Raw genomic sequence first — 19032 nt, 5'->3', positions numbered from 1 at the left:
GCCCTGAGCACACCCCCGTGGGGCCACGCAATGCCTGAGGGACTCACTGGGAGACTGAAGGTGTGTGCGGAAGAGAGAAATAGGAAGCAAGAAAATGAGAATGAAAAGAGGAAGGAGGGCAAGGGCAGAAAACCAGAAATGGGGGTGCCTGTGGCCAGAGGTCAGACTCACGATTTGACAATGACTGCTGCTGCCCTGGGTGCTGTCCCCCCAGCAGTCTGTGCGGGGAGGAGGGGGCTGTGGGGGCCCGGGCTGTGCCTGACAACCTGGGCTTCCTTCCCCTATTTTGTCCACTCTTTCTAATGGGTTTTGAGGACAAAATGTCTCTCCCTAGGCAGGAAGAGCTTCGGTAATGTGATGCCCAGGGTTAGTCACAACACTCAAGCTTCTTGCAGGGAGGAAATATTTTTTTTTATGTCATATGTCATAAAGCTGCCCAGCTCACCTAGGGTCTGCTGCGGAAATGGTGGCTCTGAGGACAGAAGGGGGAGATTATAGCATCTGACCTGGAGTGGAGGCGAAAGGGAAGACCGGGGATACCTTCCCTCTCCCAGCCAGAGTCAAACTGGCCTTTCTGCTGTTCCCAGGCAGCGGGAAGCAGCACATGACAGGTGGGGAGGAAGAGGAGAGGCCAAATGGGGGTTCCCGGCCTGGTCCAGCCCCGTCCAGAGGAATGGAGCCTGTGAAAGCGTCCCAAGGACAAGTCCTCCCTCTGGGGGAGGAGGTGTGGATGGGAAGGGGTACGTGACCATGTGCGGCTGCCCTGAATCTTCTGCTTCACTGGGGAGACTTGTCCTGGCTCCCGTCCTAGTGCCGTGAGGCAGATGCAGCTCTGCTAGGCCGTGTCCACAGACCACTCCCTCAAACCAGAGGCAGGAAGACCTCTGGTCAAATGTTGCTTTGTCATTTCTGAGTCATCTTGGCTGACTGCCCATCTCCGAGCCTCTGTTCCCTCACCTGAGAGTGGGGGAAAATAGTGCCCGTCTACCTGTGCTCTGAGGCTCAGAGAGGCTCAGAGGCAATGCACCACCTGCAAAGCTCAAAGCAATTTATTATGTACAAATCGTGACAATTGTATAATGATATTTGTATACAATTATCATGCACAGAGCCTTAATGATAGTGTTCAAGAAATTTTTCCTCCCAGGGATGCAGCTCTGAGGGTCTTTCTCACATAGACCCTGGAGACGCAGAGGTGAATAAGGTAGGTGTCTGCCCTCTAGGGCACACAGGGGGCAGGAGAGACAAGACAGGCAAACATCTGATTAGAATCAGTGCTTATTGGGCTATGAGATGAATGTGCAGCTTTGGAAGCTTTCAAGAGAAAACAGTGTCTACCTAGGGGAAATAGGGAGTCAGCGTATGACCTGGGCTTTGAAGAGAGAGCAGGATTTTATTGCATAGGCAGTTATTAGTAGAGGATGGACATTTGAGGAAGAGGGGAGCACATGAACAAAAAGGAGGGTGACTGGACATGACCCAGAATATTGGGACCATGATGAATGGTTTGAGGGGCTACAGAATATGGCCCGTGATGGGGAGTGGCAGGAGGGAGGTGAGAAAGGTAAGCTGGTCAAGTCTTAGAAGTGGCTAATAGAACTGAAAGGGATCCCACAGAGCAATGCCATGAGGACTTTTTGTGATGGAAATGTTCTATATTTGCGCTGCCCAGGATGGTAGCCACTGGCCACACGTAGCTATTGAAAACTTAACATGAAGCCAGTACGACTAAAGTATGAAAATTTTCATTTTATTTAATTTTACTGTTAATTTAAATAGCCACATACAACTGATGACTACCCTCCTGGGGAGCTCAGCCATTGACCTTCTGACAGTAACTTTGAGTGTGTGGAGGGGGCCCTTGACACCCTCCCCCGGGCAGCGCTGTCCTCAGCCCATAAGACAGGAGCTCCCACGCAGGCCATTGTTGTGGTTGTGCAGCCAAGTGGATGCGTGGGGCTGAAATACAGCTTGTTTCCTGCACACAGATGGGGCTGTGTCTGCCAGAGGAAGGGGCAGGCTTTTCCCATCCTTACAAAGGCATCACCGAGGCTGGCAGGCCTGCTTCCTGCAAAGTTTCTATCCTCCAGGATCCGTCTGCAGGTAGAGTCAGGCTTCCTCTCTGCTCCTGCTTCCTGGAGCTGCTGGGCCAGGTGAGCACACCTGGGGCACGGCTCAGGCGGGGCATGCTGGGTATTGTCTGCTACTGGTAGCATCGGTCAAAGTCAGCCTGCTAATTTTTTTTTTAAAGGTACACGGTGTTGGCCCATGCAGGGTTTAAAAAACTTATTTTTGAATTATTTGCCTATATTTAAAAACCAGAAGGATTCTCTTTGGAATCCAGATCAGCTATGTTTTCTGGGCCTGTAAATCCACCGGGTAGCGAGGACCTGAAGCGAAGTAGCTCCTGATCCAACCCACAAAGAGCAGCAAAGGGGAGGGGGTGACAGAGGTGCAACATTTCAGAAGCCGTTCAGCTAAAGCTGCCAAACTGGATCCCAGACAAGCTGCTTTTAAAACATCTGGTTCGTAATTCGTTATTGCTTATTATAAGGACTCAGAGTTTCAGTGTATAGAGGTTGAAACAAAATAAAGATCTTTGAAGTCATTTGGTTGAGCCCATTCATTTTACAGATGAACATCGTGGTCCCTAAACCATACAAGCCTGCAGATAAAAGCCAGGTGGTGGCAGTAGGAACCAAGCAGGATTTGACGGGTTCCTGCCTTGCGAGGTCTCCGGGCCTATCAAATCCTCCCACCACTACCCCGGACAGTTTGGGGAGGAAATCCCCAGGAATGGTTCTTGTGGACTCACAAATGCTGAGGGCACCAAATATGTTGATATACACGTCAGCACATAGTGGGCATTCAGGGCATGCTTTGAATGAATGGATGCGTGAGAGAGTCAGTGAGTGACTTTAAAATTGGATCCGGCTTCTTTCTACATATTATTATTTTTGGTACACGATCTACTCAAATTTTTGCTAATGAATCTTGACAAAATACTAATATCTATGTCAGCTATGATCTGTCCTCTTAAAAACAGATGCAAGATCGCTCTGATTCAGAGAAGTAGTGAATCAGAGCACCAGGGTTCTATTTTTCTGGATGTGTTTTGTAGTCTCGTAAAATACTAATACTTTCATTGCCCCTCAATAAAAACTAAACACATTTTAACTGTACCGCACAGGAAACTAGGAGAAAAGCACTTGGGTGGTGCTGTCCAAAACCAAGGCAACTGAAATTGGACATTTCTGAAGCCATCAGTGTCATGTTTTTTTGCTCACAGCCAAGCAGCTGGCCCCAAGACCTTGTGTCTTGCTGGCCCACAGATGTTTCAGTAAAAAGCCTTTGATTCAATTTCCATTCCCTTTTACTACAACTCTTTGGTTCTAGGGCTCTGCTGGGGGAGCCGTAATTGTCATCAGAAACACCTCTGCCCTCCCTCTGTCCACTGTTGACCCTTGTCCACGAATGAGATAAATGTCCCTCAACTCTGACTCTCTTTGGGACAGGGAGCTTGGTCCTACACGTAATTCGGTCCTGGGGTGGAGAGAGTACCCCAGGGGTCCTCCAGACTGCTTTGGACATATCTGCACCCAGTTTAAGCTCCCTTGTCTATCACATCATGGTAACACATCAGAAAGAAAATCAAACAAAAGCTTTGCTCTTTGCTGCTGCCTGGTAGAGAGGGTGAGCTCCTTGCTTAGCTGGGCTCCAACTTAACAGGAGGACATCCCTGGTCTTGATCACTGTCCTGAAACGGGCTCCGCCACTTTGATAGCCTTTGCCAATTGCAAGTTAGTTAGTTTTTTTTTTTTTTCTCCATAAACATCAATTGGCTGGAGAGAAATCTCCAGGGTGAAAACCTGTCTTTTAATACTTAAAATATAAGTCTCAGGGTGCACTTTAGGACAGAGGGGCAATAAATTACAACTTACTATGTGCCAGAAGTTATACCAATTGTATATCTTATTAAATCCCCACAACAGCCTGGAGAGGGTCTTAATCTCCCCATTTAGAGATGAGAAGTAGAGGTAGAGAGAGGAAGTGGCTTGCCCAAGTGAGGGGCTGAGCCAGAATTCAAATCTGGGTTTTTCTGACTGCAAAGCTTTGTGTCTTTTCCTTAGTGTTGTCCCTCCAGAGAGATTGCTTTTTCTTTTCTAAAAAAAAAATTATTTTATTAATTTATTTGAGACAGAGAGAGAGAGAGAGAGAGAGCAAACACAAGCAAGGTGGGGGAGGAGCAAAGGGAGAGGGAGAAGCAGGCTCCCCACTGACCAGGGAGCCCAACACAGGGCTCAATCCCAGGACCCTGGGATCCTGACCCAAGCCGAAAGCAGACGCTTAACCAACTGAGCCACCCAGGTGCCCCCATTTTTTCTCTAAAACACCCCAAATCACACAATATAGTTGGTCTTCTCTGTGTGTTACCACTGGGATCTCACAGAGCACCGGATTCCCACCACAGTCCAAGGCTCTGCATAATGCACATACCACTAACCCGGAAAACCTACTATCTGAGCCACCCTGGGAGAGAGAGAACCCTCAGAACCCCAAAGCAATTGTCAGCCCCGTGGCAAATGCCATCTGATGGCCCAACCCAAGGCTCAGCCTAAAACCTTCTACAGGGTGTCACTCTAAAGATAACCCAGGAGGTCTCCTAGCTTCCTGGTTGTTAAAAGAGCAACTACAGTAGCAGGAATTGAGACCTACAGATCAGTGGCGTAGAAATGAGGAAGGAAATGGCATGTTAAATGACTCTTTCCTCCCCAGCTTGCCCTGTTCTTTCTAGATATAGCTCAGAACTTGAATAGTTACAGTGGGATAATTTGATCAAATGCTGGAAGTTTTCTATCAATTTCAAGGCCGTTCAAATCTCTATGCACTTTTAAGTCTGGGGTGCAGTGGAATTCCTGGGACATTTGTGCTTCTGTCCCTGCTAGGCTGATTGGACACGGATACCCCCTCGGGAGGCCTTTCCCCAGCCCCTGTGTGAACTGCCCTGGGCCAGCGGTAAAGCCTGCGTGCTGTTACAGCCCTCTGCCCTTCCAAAAATCCTAGTGCCCTCCGCTTCTTATTGTCCGTTTCTGGTTTCATCAAATTTGCTGCCGCTTTGCTTCTTTCTCAGTCTCTCCTCACATTTTTCTACTTTAGATCAAAAGACTTCCCCATTTCCCCACTTCTGGATTTGCTCCCTGGAGGGCAAAGCGAACCTCTTTTTCCAGGCACACAGGGAGGGGGGAGATGGGGGGGGAGTGGGGTATCTCCACCCGCTGTGAGCCCTCACGGCTTCAGGCTCCCGAGCTGGGGCAGCAGAAAAGGTCTAGTTCGATGTGGTCCCATCTGCCATCACTGCGTCCTGGTCCTCTCTGCCCCCAGCCCCTCTCCTGTGCACCCCCTCACATTCCATGGCTCTGGATTATAGCTTTCCTCTGTTTACCACTCCTCAAAGCAGGGGCCAGCAGGTGAACTGCTGACTGCTGTGGCTAAGCCATCCCAGGTCCTGCTCATGACAGGGAACAAGAGAAAGAGAAAGCAAGAGGGAATGGGGCTGCAAAGACTGTTGTTGCATGGTTTCCCTTAAGCCCCAGAAATAGAAAGCCAGACTTCCGACTTGCAGAGCTGCCGCGCAAACCACCAGACCACACTGCCAGATAAGAAAAATGTTAGATTGTGTCATACCTCCAGCCCCAGTTTCTGAAAATGGCCCTGAATGTCCCAGAGCTCTGCCATGACCCTAAGATTCAGAGAAGGTGGAGGAAGGAGGACAAAGGGATCAGGCCTCTCTCTATTCTGGTATCTGAATTTATTTTCAATCACAGAAATAAAGCAAAGCAAACATCATTAAGTGTTGGTCATGAGCTAACTTTCTGAATTGCACGTACAAGGAAGGAATGAGCTGGATGGCAACACGCATTGAGGAAGGGAATCGACTAGCTTAAAAATGTCTCCTTGGCCTTTTCAGTTCGTGCGCGCTCATGCATTGAGTGCCAACTGTATGCCAAGCACAGTTTGCTTGGCGCTGCGGATTCAAAGAGGATGGGACATCATCGCAGGAGCCTGGACTATATTCAGATTCACCCCGATTCCAACTCTTGTGCTCAGCACTACCTCCACCGTGGAAATAATTTTGCTTCGTTGTCCCAGAGCAGCCCTGGCGGGTGCCTGTGTTGTCAGCCACTGCAGGAGGAGTGATGGCCAAGGTGTTGACAAGCTCATAATTGGAAGGTACGAGGTGCTGCCGGAGATCAGCTATAAAAGGTATCTTTGGGCCAGGGTGGGCTGCTAATGCTGCAAGAGACTCGGGGTGAGGCCTGGTGAGCTGTCACCCTGGGATGGGGCCTGGCCCCGCACACCGATGATGCTGGTGGTGGGAGGCAGCTGACAGACAAGGCCCATGGAAACAGGCATTTCGGGGAATGGCAACATTCACGTGCACACCAGGACTTCAGGAGCCAGCGAGCATGCCAGGGGGTGGAACACCAGGAAAGGAGAGCCTGGAATGGCCACGAAGCCCGGGATCAAAGAGGCAGGGCAGGAGAGCAGCTGATGAGAGCCTGGTGCTAAAGACAAAGGGAAAAGAGCCACAGGAGTCTGCTTTATTCAGCACGCTCAACTACTTACGAGTGACTTCTGTGTGCCTATAATTGTTCAGAGCCCTGAGGGGTTCGAAAGAAGAACCAGCTTAGAATTTAATGTCTAATTAGGAGGCGATCAGATCCAGGCACTGAAATTATTGCCGGGTGAACCAATGCAGCGCGGGTGTTGTGCAATATTGGCGATGGTGCAAGCTCTTCCCTTATTGTCTCATGTAACCCAGCCAACAACCCTGCAACGTGGGTACAGGTGTCCCCGTTTTAGAAATGAGGGTGCAGAGGTTCAGAAAGACTGCATCTCTTATCTCAGCGTGGCTGGCTGGTAAGTAGCTGAGCCAGGATTCAAATCCAGGTCTGGGTGAGCCTCGAAACTTTTGGGTCCAGCCTGCAGCATCCCTTGACCGAAATAATAAGTACAGCGCTGCCCTCAACGAGAGGGGAAAATAAGTACTGGCTGATGGTGCAGGAAAGAGAGAGAGAGAGAGAGAGATGCATGAACAAAGTCAACGATGACTCCTTGCAATTAATTCGAGGGTCTGTTGATGCCAGTTCAAACCATGGATCCTGAGTATTCTCTACTTTCTGAACCCAAGGCTGAGGGCCTATGTTAGGATTTGGGCCATCCGGAGCTTGCTGTTTGGCACAGCACAGAAGACCACCCCTGAAGCCCTGGGAATCTGCACAGAGCACATCGGTTGAGAGAACTCACTGAACGAGCGAAGGCTCCACCTGATCAGAGAGATGACCAGGCCACCTGTTAACAGGTCCAGGGCTCCACACTGTGGGTTCGCAACAGGCTCAAAGAACAACGGGCCTTGAACAGAAGCAAGAAGGAAACGCCCCCTCAGCTGAGGCCGTGGAGCTCTTCACAGGCTCTGCTGTGCACAAGGGTGTGCGGGTGTCCTGGCAGGAAGGTGGGATGGCACAGGCATCGGGCACTAGGGCACCAGGGCCTCCTGAGAAGGAACAGGTGTGAAGCAGGGCCATTAGCCGAGTGGGGGTGGGTGGGCCAGGCTGCCTAGAACTGCTCCAGGAAGCCACCGGGATTGCATCATCTGCTGGTGAGTAGGCTTGACCAGCTCTGGTGAATGCAGCTCGGGGAGGCAGGGGGACTTCTTCTTCAGAGAGCCAGAAGTGCTCATTAAATTTGTCCTTTAAAAGAAAACTATGCTGAAAGGGGCCCGAGTCTTCAAGCTTCCCCCAGGGTGCTCTGCGCAGTCCAGCTTCTGTCTGAGGGAGGAAGGCCGTCTATTCATGAGGCGGGGATGTGGAGAGGCCAGACGCTCACTGGGGTGGAGGTGGGGGGTGCTAATGTCTTCAGGAACTACTAATTTACTTTCTGATGTGTTCCTGAGCACCAGCCACAAAGGGAGACCACAAGTTTCTGTGATCCAGCAGAGAAGCTGAGGCTGCTGTTTACCATGATGTCCCCAGCAACTGTGTGTGCGTGTGCGTGAGCATGAGCGTGCAAGCATGTTTGGGCCATGAGCGTGGGATGGGGCACTGCCCTTGCCAGGATTTTCTTTTTTTTTTTTTAAATAAATTAGTTTTTTATTGGTGTTCAATTTACCAACATACAGAATAACACCCAGTGCTCATCCCGTCAAGTGTCCCCCTCAGTGCCTGTCACCCATTCACCCCCCCCCTCCTCCTCCCCCTCCACCACCCCTAGTTCATTTCCCAGAGTTAGGAGTCTTTATGTTCTGTCTCCCTTTCTGATATTTCCCACACATTTCCTCTCCCTTCCCTTACATTCCCTTTCACTATTATTTATATTCCCCAAATGAATGAGAACATACACTGTCCTTCTCCGATTGACTTACTTCACTCAGCATAACACCCTCCAGTTCCATCCACGTCGAAGCAAATGGTGGGTATTTGTCATTTCTAATGGCTGAGTAATATTCCATTGTATACATAAAATATATACATATAAGAAGATGTATACATCTTCTTTATCCATTCATCTTTCGATGGACACCGAGGCTCCTTCCACAGTGTGGCTCTGTGGACATTGCTGCTATAAACATCGGGGTGCAGGTGTCCCGGTGTTTCATTGCATCTGTATCTTTGGGGTAAATCCCCAGCAGTGCAATTGCTGGGTCGTAGGGCAGGTCTATTTTTAACTCTTTGAGGAACCTCCACACAGTTTTCCAGAGTCCTTGCCAGGATTTTCAAACACACTTCAATTCTCAAACAGAGTGCCTCAGAGAGGCCTTGGCCTCCCAGAAGGTCCTAACTCGAAGGGTATCTTTAAAAAACCAGGGTGCTTGGGGAAAGTGGCCGCACATTCCTACCAGCACGGGGACCCGCGAGGGGGCAAACATAGGGGAGCATCTGCTCTGGGCCAGCCACGGGGCTAGGGCTTCACGAATCTTCTCTTGCTGACAGGTCCCAACTACCCTTTGAAGCAGGTCCCCAGCTTTCATTGTTTCAGACTCTTGCCCCAGCATTTCTGCTTTAGAGAGAACCCCTATTTCCTTTAGGTCCCACCTGGAAAATTCAGTCTCCTGGAAGGCCTTTCCTGACCTTTTCAGCAAAATTAGATGTGCTCCCAGAAAACCATAGGCTTCAGGGAGATGGCAGGCTCAGGTTCCTCCTCTGTAACAGGGGCAACCGGAGGGTCATGATGAGGAAAAAAATGAAATTAATTGTGTAAGCGCTTTGACAGTGACTGGCACTCAGCCTTTGTTATCACTGTCGTTATTGTTAATAACAGTACTGATAATACCAGTTCATTACTCACTGCGAGTTGTAAGCCCCTTGAGCGTAGGGCTGGAGCCTACTTTGCTCGTTGTCATGCCCCCAGTCTAGCAATGTCTGGTGCACAGTAGGTGCTCGTCTCCTAGCTGGCCAATGAATGAATAAGAAGGAGGTATTGGCTTCCTCCTCGCTTCTGTGAGCTCCTGAGGACAGGCCCATCTCTCGCCCATTTCTGTATTTCTAATGTCACCACTTCGTCTGGCACAACGCAAGTGCTCAGTGACTCTGCCCAACGAATGAGCAGGATGCTGAGATGCTGCTGCTCAGCCGGGGCCTGGCCCAGAGCGTCTGGCTGTGTGCCCGTCTCCGTGCTCTGGTCGGCTGGTGGTTAGCTCCCGCCCCATGAATTCAGTGAGTATGCCCTCGACACCTCACCCCCGGGGTGGTGAGCCCACGATGGGGACTGCGTCTCGTTTATTTTTAAATCCCTAGTGTCTAGCACAGCACCTGGCACACAAGAAATGTTCCAATGCCTACTTACACACTCTTCGGTCCGATTGGACTCAACGGGAAGCAGAGTTCAGAATGAATTTGTAATTTTTCCCCTTTTACCACCTAGACCTGTTCTTCCCCAGAAGTGCCCCATTTCTGTTGATACAGACCTGGTTTCTTGGGGCGCCGGGCTGGCTCAGTCGGTAGAGCATACAACTCTTGATCTCGGGGTTGTAAGCTCAAGCCCCACGTTGGGCTCAGAGATCACTTAAAAGTAAAATCTTACCAAAAAAAAAAAAAATGTGGTTTCTTGGTTACAAAGGTCTAGAACTCCTCAGGAGTGCTGTATCCTGATGGAAAAGAGCAGCCTTTGTGGTCAGACTTGCCTGGGCTTGAATCCTGGCTTTAGCAACTACTTGCTGTCCTGTCTGGAGAAATTGCTTACTTGTTCTGATCCTCAGTTTCCCTTTTCATCAAATCAGGGTAATAACATGCACTACCCATCCATTCGCATAAGTATTTCTTAGGCACCTAATACGTGGCAGGAACTGTCCTAGGCCCTGGAAATACACAGATGTGAACCAAACAAATATTGCTCATGCCTGAATGATGAACTCCAGCCCAGAGAGGGAGAGAGAGAGAGAGATGCCAGACACATAAGCCAGTAAACATATACATCAGATGGTGATGTGCGGCGTGAGGAGGGAGACAGTGTGTGGTCTGGGATGGTAGTGTCTAATTTAGGCGGTAAAGGAGGGCCTCTCTCACAAGGAGACTCAGCCCCTGGGGAGGAATGTTCCAGGGAGAGGGAAGGAGCAAAGGCCCTAAAACTAGAGGTCGAAGAATGGCAAAGGTGGCCTGTGTGGCTGCAGCGGAGGGGTGAGGGGCAGAGGAGAGAGGATATGCAGATGGGCCCGGGGAGGACTTTGGCTCTTGCTGAGGGGAAGCAGGAAAGCTTTGAAGGGCTTCAGGCACAGGGGCGAGGTGCCATGACCGGGGTTATAAAGGGATCCCTCTAGCAACTGCATGGAGATTGGGGCAGGAGCAGGAGGCCAGTGGTGTGTATCCCACAGGCTTCCTAGGAAAGAAATAATATATTAGCACCTGGACAGGTCTGGCCGGGAGTAAGTGCTCAGTCCATGGGGGCTGCTATAGATGATTCTGGAGCTGCCTGGCCTGCTCCTGCCTTGTCTCCTGCAGACAAGTCTTGCCCAATCATGCAGTGTCCCTCCTGCCCTTGCCCACCTGCTCATCGCTTGGTCCCATGCCTCCTTTCTTCACTTCCTCACCTCCTGCCTCTCCCATCCCAATCGAATGCAGATGCAACTCCAGTCACATCCTTCCCCTACTCAAAAGGATCAGTAGCTCATTAAATCCACATTCTTAGGGACGCCTGGGTGGCTCAGCCATTGAGTGTCTGCCTTTGGTTCAGGTCGTGATGGGGAGCCTGCTTCTCCCTCTGCCTGTGTCTCTGCCTCTCTCTCTCTGTGTGTGTCTCTCATGAATAAATAAATAAATAAACAATCCACATTCTTGGAGGCTGACATTCAAGGCCTTCCCCAATAGGTGCTATGCTTACCTTTCCCACCCGTACTATCCTTCTCTCTCAGAAATATTGAATAGTTGTGGAGAAAGAGTTGGGTGCAGTTTGTCGCTCCCAGCAGAACGACCACGGAACCCAATGTGCTCCCAGTGGCAGAGTGACCATCATAGGCCCTTGCCCCGGGCTCCCTGGGCGATCCAGGATGCCCCAGCCGTGGCAAGTGGCAGGTGGCAGATGCAGGTACCTCTTATTGGCTCATCCCTCCCACCATGGTCCCATGGGCTCCACCACGATGGGTCTTCTCTTAAAGCTACAGAATGGCACGTGGTTTCCCACATCGGTTTCCTTTTACCGCTCTTCTTTCCCTGATACCTGCCCCTGGGGACCCCTCACCTAGAACAGAGTGCCCTCATTTTACCTCTACTGGTGCTGAGGGAAGACCCAGGCTCCAGGTCATGGACTCCCATGCTCAGCTGCCTGCCATGGCCCCTGGGTCCTCCATGCCTTCATCCTTTTTCTATCTGAGCTCAGTCCCCAGAGGATTGGCGCCTGGACTGCGGGCAGAGGAGAACCTGAAACCTGCCGGCCTGAGACAGAAGAGGCAAAAATCCCTGACATTACGTTTCTACCAGCCCAGAGAGCAGACACCATCACCCCCGAAAACATCCCCTGTGATGGGACTTAGGATGGCTTTAAGGCCTGGCTAATTTCAGGCCCTTCTTATAGGGACATATCAACAGCACTTGCACTGACACCATCACCATGTGGCTCTCGGAGAGAGGCACAACGCCAACACCAATATTCTAGAATAGCACACCTGGGTTATCTGCTCCCACGACAGGATGCTGAGGCGAGGCCAGCCACCCACAGCTGGGGGATGCAGATGCCCCCCAGCGTTATTAAGGGCAGCCCTGAATGTGGAGCCCAAACACTGGAAAATGTCACCGTGGAACCTTTAGGTCATCGCTAGCTGGCTGTGCCTGATACGGCTGCTGGCCTCCGTCCGAGAGACGGTTTTTCATCTCAGTGCCAGGACACCTGGGCAGTGCGGTGCCCACGGTATAATCTCTGTTAGTCTGGGGTGTGTAACTCTTCCTCCACAACACCACAGCCCAGGCATATTACATTACCCTGAGCAGCCCCCGGGAGAAGCAAAAAGGAGGGTGGCCCTGTACCAAGTGCTCTCGAGCCCAGGCTCTCTTTACCCTAGCCGTCCTGCCCAGCTGGCTGCCTGGCACTCAGGTAAATGTCCCTTCAAGCGCTCCGGCTTTGCGCATCTTTGGGACAGCCTTCCCACTATCAACACATGCCTCCGGGACCTGGACATGGCTCCAGAGTTGTTCTGGCCCAGGGAGTCAAAGGCCACATTGCAGGTGAAGACCGTGGCCAGCCAGCCCCTACATCTCAGAGGATAACTACCCCATTACCCACATTGTCTGCCAGCGTGCATCCTGCCAGAGCATAGGCATCCTCCCCTTGGGGGATCCCCCACTCAGCAAGTACCACACACTGGAAAGAGGTGAACACCATTCAGACCCCCCACAGTTATAATGCTCTCCTCCCCCAACCTCCCCACCAGGCACGATGAACCCCACTTCTGCTATAGCTAAGACACCCCCTCCCAGATCTCACAAAACAAACCTACTGCCTAAGGGGAGCCCCAGGTTAATCTGTATGTATAACCTGTAGCCCCGGGTTAATCAAGGCCACATCCCATTAGCTGGACCTCACACAAGGTCAGGCATGCTCGGGCCCCAGGAGCCATCCTCTTATTTCACACCATGCTGAATGGCCTTAAGCTCATGAAGAAGGCCCACAAAGCCAGTGGTAGTAATGCTACTGGTCTAGGCTCCTAGGTCTTACCGTGTTGCTGTCCAGAACCAGATGGACAGGACATTGTTTGACGGTATCAAGTCCCCGGCCCATGAGTCCAGATCGCGCAATCATCCAAATGTAGGAGAGTGTGCTTGTGTCTTCCTAGGCATGTCAAGACCCACAGCCCTTTGCTGGCCCAGATACTAAAGAACCGTGAGCGATCAGAAGCCCCAAAGGGAACCTGGTTCACCTGTGCCTCTCCCCTAGATAACGGCCTCCCGGTGGCCAAACTTACCTGCACACTCTACTCACTGACAACCTCCTCGATGTCTACCCACAGCCCCTTGAGGGGACCCTCGTCGCAGTCCCCAGTCGGAGGTGATGAGCCATGTTCCTACCCACCGCCCTGCATTTAATAGTGACACTTGGGTCTGGAGGATGGGGATGAAAGGTTCACAACATGATTATGCCAGGAAAATAGCAGGTGCAGCAGAGGTAATGTCCAAGGTTCTATAGGCCCATGTGACATAAACAGAGGTGGCCCTGAGGCTCTCACTGAAGGGCAAAAATCCTTAACTGCCAGCATGGCAGGTATCACACTAGCTCCAGGTGATTTGCTAGCTGCCAGGAGCACGTGCCCTCAGGGGAACTTCCTGTTGTACGTGGATAAATAACGCAGGCAAAGTCATCCAAATAGCTTAAGAAAAAAAAAAAAGACACAACGCCAAACCAAAACCAAATTTTGCACGAGGTACCTGAACTCTCCAGGGAGTGGATGTCCCCTGCAGACTGGAGTGACCTTGTTCACAGGGGCCCTTCTGCAGGCAAGGGGACTTGACTTACTGAACAGGGTAGGCACAGCCTACAGACGAGGAGATTAACGAAGGCCTGCCTAAAATGAATTTGCCCCCTCCACCGCCTCCTGGAATTTTTTAACAGGTGGGTTCCTGCCCTACATTTGTGTCCCCAGGACCAGGCTCTCTTTCCCCACAGGGAGCAAGGAGTCCTCTCATCCCTGGGCCCCTTGCCCAGGGACTCCCCCAGTTTGCTAATGCCAAGGTCAGTAACAAAGCTTTGAGTCGCTTGTGATTATGGCTCAGGTGTGGTGCATGTGGCTCCAGGCTGGACAGGAGCAATATCGAAGGAAAACCCAAACCTGTCACCATTCCATCGCGACCCTAGAACTGCAGTGCCAACTCCTGACCCACACCAAGGCCCTTACTCAGGCTCCTTCTGCCGGGCACACCTGCTCTGCTTATGGGCTTGGGGAGGCGAACCGACTTTGAAATCACGGACTGTTAATCCCTACTGGGTCCTCAGCAGCTCTGTGACCTGGGGCAAGTTCCTTAACCTTTCTGTGACTCGCTTTCCTTGTCCATGAAGTTGTGATCCCGCTTCTTACTTCATTAGGATGTTGGGAGGGAAAAACAATTGCCCGCTGTAGGTGAAGCTCATGGTATCAGTCTGACACAAAGGAAATGTCCAGATATTCCCTCAAGAGGCAACTAAATTTCTTCTTCCCCCGGAAAGCTTTCCATTCCTGTTTCCACTCTAACTTCCCTTTGATCCAATCTGATTGCATTTCTGGTCAGCCCCTTACGGATTCTCCATCACATATGCATTCATTTTGACTTCCCAAAGAAAAGATAAAGATCCGTGACGGAAGGGACTACGTTATACTTGGCTCTCCTACTGACTTGCTGTGTCATCTTGCACTTAATTATCTTGGGATTGAGTTTCTTTCTCGGGGATGGCAAATACATGGCATGTGTGCCAACACTTCCACATCCCCATAGCCTTGGGACACTGGTGTGTAATAATGGCTCTCTTCCCCAGAGCCTGGCTCCAGACTCAGTATCCTTCTTAATGTGACTTTACTATTTATTATTATGTTAGCAGATGTATTTACTGTGTCAGCTAATTTATTTAACAAGTATCTATTGAGTGCTTACAAGGTACTACCCTCTCTTTAGTAGTCTGGAGGTAAAACTTTGAGCACCTTGTCCCCATGCTTAAGGAACTTGTCACTCAGCAGGGAAGAAAGACAATTAGCAAATGCACAAATAAGAAAATAGCAGGTAGTGACAAGTACAACAACAATGAAAATAAAATAGTGTGTTAGTGCCTGGGGAGAAGTCTACTTTAGAGTGGTGTCCAGAGAGAGACCCTCTGAGGCCCCTGCAGAGTTTGAGCTGGTAGGTTTGCTGAGGGCCTAAGGACGTGTGTAGTTGACAAGCAAATGCAGGAAGTTTGGGAAACATTGACATGGTGAGTAAGAGCGAGGATAGGGGGTCAGAAGACCTAGGTTCAAACCCCATTTCCTACATTTAGTTGTGTGACCCTAAGCAAGTTATTGAACTTCTCTGACCTTCAGGTTCCTCATCTATAAAAATGGGGTAATACTACTATTGATCTCAGAACATTGTTCTTAGGATTCAATAAGATAGAACATACGAAATGCCCGGCACATAATACGTGCTCAATAAAAGGCAGCTATTGCTGACAACAGTAGGCCCCTCTACCCCAACTGTAATCTTTCATCTGAATTACTTAAAAGACAAATCCCACAAATGCCACTTACAATGTAATTAGCATGGCCTCTGAGTAGATTTTTGCCTAATGAAACACTTCCTCTTGAAAAATGAATTCTCAAAAGATCTTCTTCTGAGCAAGAATGCCAGGGTTCAATGAGTCAGTGTTCCAGGGCTCTCTGGTTTCAGCAGGATGAAGATTTGAAAGGGCTTTGGCCTCATTTCCTCCGCTATCAGATGGGAGCCTGGCTACTTGCCCTTTCTAATTCGGGCGTGGAGGGGCAGGGAGGATTTCTGAGATCCGAAGTGATGGGAGCTTTGCAAAGTGTGAGACACAGCAGAACCCTTGCCGTGTCAGCCCGGCTGGAGCACCCAACTCGAAAGGCCACAAGAGGCCCGGCGAGGACAGCTCCTGATGTGCCAGCCCCACCCCACACGTTGGGAGAAGCTGGCCACTCCTTCCCATTTATAAGCTGAGCTGGTACATAACGGAGAAAAACAAAGTTGGGCAGGAAGCAGCCTTTTCAACCAGTGAAGAAACCGTTAGAATCCATCCCTTTGCCCTGATGCCAAAGCTCCGCCCGCCCCACCCAGCCGCTATCAAGGACACACAGCTATCAGAGAGCCCTGGGGGCATTTGTCCCTACTTTATCAGGGACCCGTGGAAACATTTCTCTAACTGAAGATAAAGCCCTCTCCCCTCTCCTTCTCCCTCCCTCCCTAGTCTACCCTCCCTCCTTTCTCTTTCTAGCTACCTACCAGAAGGTTCCTGCCATTTTCTCCCAGTAACAACAGTTCTGAGAAGGAGAGGTTTTCCAATCAGGACTTGAAGTAACAGGTGGAGAGGCAGGTAAGCTGAGTTTCATTCATTCATTGTCCACGCATTCATTCTTTCAACACGTATTTCTTGGGTACTTACTACATGCTGGATACTAAGCCAGGCTCTTGGATTCAGCTCTGAGCAGAAGGCACTTGCAGTCTTTGCGGGGAGCCAGGCAGCACTTTAACAATCACAAAATGCGGAATTACAAATTCTGATCCAGACTGGGAGTGAAATCAGACAGCAGGGGGTGGGGGCTCCTAATCCAATGGGGGTGGGGTGGGGACGGGGGTGGTGGGTGTGAGCGTGTTCCTTAAAGAAGTAACATTTGAGCTGAGAGTGTGTATAATAATCTAGATTTTGCCCTTGCCCGCCAAGTGGCTGTTTTCAGGGTTAAAAGGATGCCTCAGGGCCCGAAACCCTCGCTGCCATCCCATGCCAGACCTGTTTCTGATACCAAGTCACGATTACTCGGCCCTTGTGAAGGTTAGGATGGAAATGACTTATTGGAATAATAGAGAAGCCAGCATAAACCTGCCAGGACCTCCTTCAAGATTCAGTTCACTTTGCAAAAGTTGCCAGATAAAAGATATTTCCAGATGGAGGGCCACGCAGGAAATACAAATGGAATATTTTTTAATAGCTCTTCCTTTGCAAGATATGACCCAAGGCGGCCTTCTGCAATATAATGGGAAGCATTGTAGCCTGAAAGCTTGAGAGGAGCTGAGCTGGCCCCCAAGCAGCCCCTGGGGCCTTTGGAAAGGGGCTGTAGTCTGAAGGAACATGAAAGACGCTCCACCTACACAAGAGGACCCCCCTCTCCTGCCACCACCCCCACAAAGTAGAGCCTGGGCCTGTTGTATTCTAACTGACGGATCCTCAGAGGAGAAGGCAGATAGATATCTATATGAGCATTGAGTTCCTTGAAGGATGTGGCTTTACAAAATAACAAGCTGCATCCTTTTCCCCTTTCCTTGGAGCCAGCTGGGCTCCCTCGAAGAAGGTCATCTGGAATGCAGGGACCTGCACTGCTGACAGAGGCCTAAGTGGGCAGGGACTGCCCTTCGCCCCCCCACCCCGGGCACCTGAATAATGTCTCAGGACACGCAGGACTGGCTTTACCATGATGTTGGGGTTAAAGGGATCCAGAGATGAACCCGAGGAGGTTGTGAGCTTCCTGAAATGATAGGTAAAATCCCACGTGTTAGCACAGATGGGCGCCCAGGTGGCCTTGAACTTGACCAGTATTTTGGGTGGTAAATAGATACAACATAAAATTTACCATGTTAACTATTCTCAGGTGCACAGAACGGCAATAAGCACGTTCACGTCGCTGTGCAAGCATCACCAGCACTCACTTCCCAAGCTTTTTTTTTTTTTTAATCTTCCCAACCTGAAGCACTGTACCCATTGAAAAAGGGTACAGCCCCTGGCATCACCATTCAATTTCTGTCCCTGTGAATCTAGGGGTCCCATCTGAGTGGAATCCTACAGCTTCTGTCCTTTTGTGACTGCTTTATTTTACTTAGCATAATGTCTTCGAGCTACACTAATGTAGCCTGTGTCTGGATTTTCTTTTTTGAGGTGGACTACTATTTCATTGTATGCCGATGCCCCTTTTTAAAATCCATTCGTCTGTGGATGAAACACTGGGGCTGCTTCTGTCTCTCGGCCATTTGTGAATAATGCCGCTGTGAACACAAGACATACGAACATCTGTTCGAGTTCCTGATTTCAGTTTGGGGGGGGTATATACCCAAAAGTGGAGTTGCTGAATCATTTGGTCATTCTGTCTTTAATTTCTGAGGAACCTATGGATTGTGTTCTATAGAACCTGCACCATTTTGCCTTCCCACCAGCAGGGCACAGGGGTTCCAATTTCTCTGCATCTTTACTGACCCTTGTTATTTTCTGGTTTGGGGTAAGAGTCATCCTAATGGGTGTGAAGTGGTATCTCATTGTGGCTTTGATCTGTATTTCCCTAATGATTAGTGAGGTTGAACATCTTGCCATGTGCTTATTGACACTTTGTGTATCTTCTTTGGAGAAATATCTATCCAAGACCTTAGCCTATTTTTTCATTGGCTATTTGGTTTTTTTATTGTTGTTGAATTATAGGATATCTTTTTATTTCTCTTTCTTTATATCTCTTATCAGATATATGGTTTGCAACTATTTTCTCCCATTCCATAGGCTACCTTTTCACTCTGTTGATAGTGTCCTTTGAGGTACAAAAGTTTTTAGCTTTGACATAGCCCGACTTATCTATTTTTAATTTAATGATTAAATTAAATATAAATAAAATATGACACCTGTGCTTTTAGTGTCATATTTAAAAACTCATTGCCAAATCCAATATCATGTAGATTTTCCCCTAGGTTTTCTTCTAAGAGTTTTATAGTTTTAGTCAAGGGGGTTTTAAGAGGTCTGTGACTGACAGTGCATAGGTCATCCTCAATCTCGATTCTGGGGAGACTTTCATTCCCAATGTAAAGACCCTCAAGCCTTTCTGAATGTCAACGTGAATCT

The 19032-nt window shown here is 49.7% G+C and overlaps 1 long non-coding RNA gene across 1 annotated transcript; it reads left to right on the top strand.

The window, feature by feature from the left end:
* Window positions 1-16287: 16287 nt before the first annotated feature.
* On the top strand, window positions 16288-18812 carry LOC140599057 (uncharacterized). Its single transcript, XR_012001736.1, has 2 exons — window positions 16288-16533; window positions 16882-18812. It is a non-coding gene; the product is annotated as an uncharacterized lncRNA (long non-coding RNA).
* Window positions 18813-19032: the final 220 nt, after the last annotated feature.

Source organism: Vulpes vulpes, chromosome 5, assembly GCF_048418805.1.
Source record: "Vulpes vulpes isolate BD-2025 chromosome 5, VulVul3, whole genome shotgun sequence".
Taxonomy (NCBI): Eukaryota; Metazoa; Chordata; class Mammalia; order Carnivora; family Canidae; genus Vulpes; species Vulpes vulpes.
Note: the sequence above shows the minus strand (reverse complement) of the source record. Positions and strands in the feature narration are given on the sequence as shown.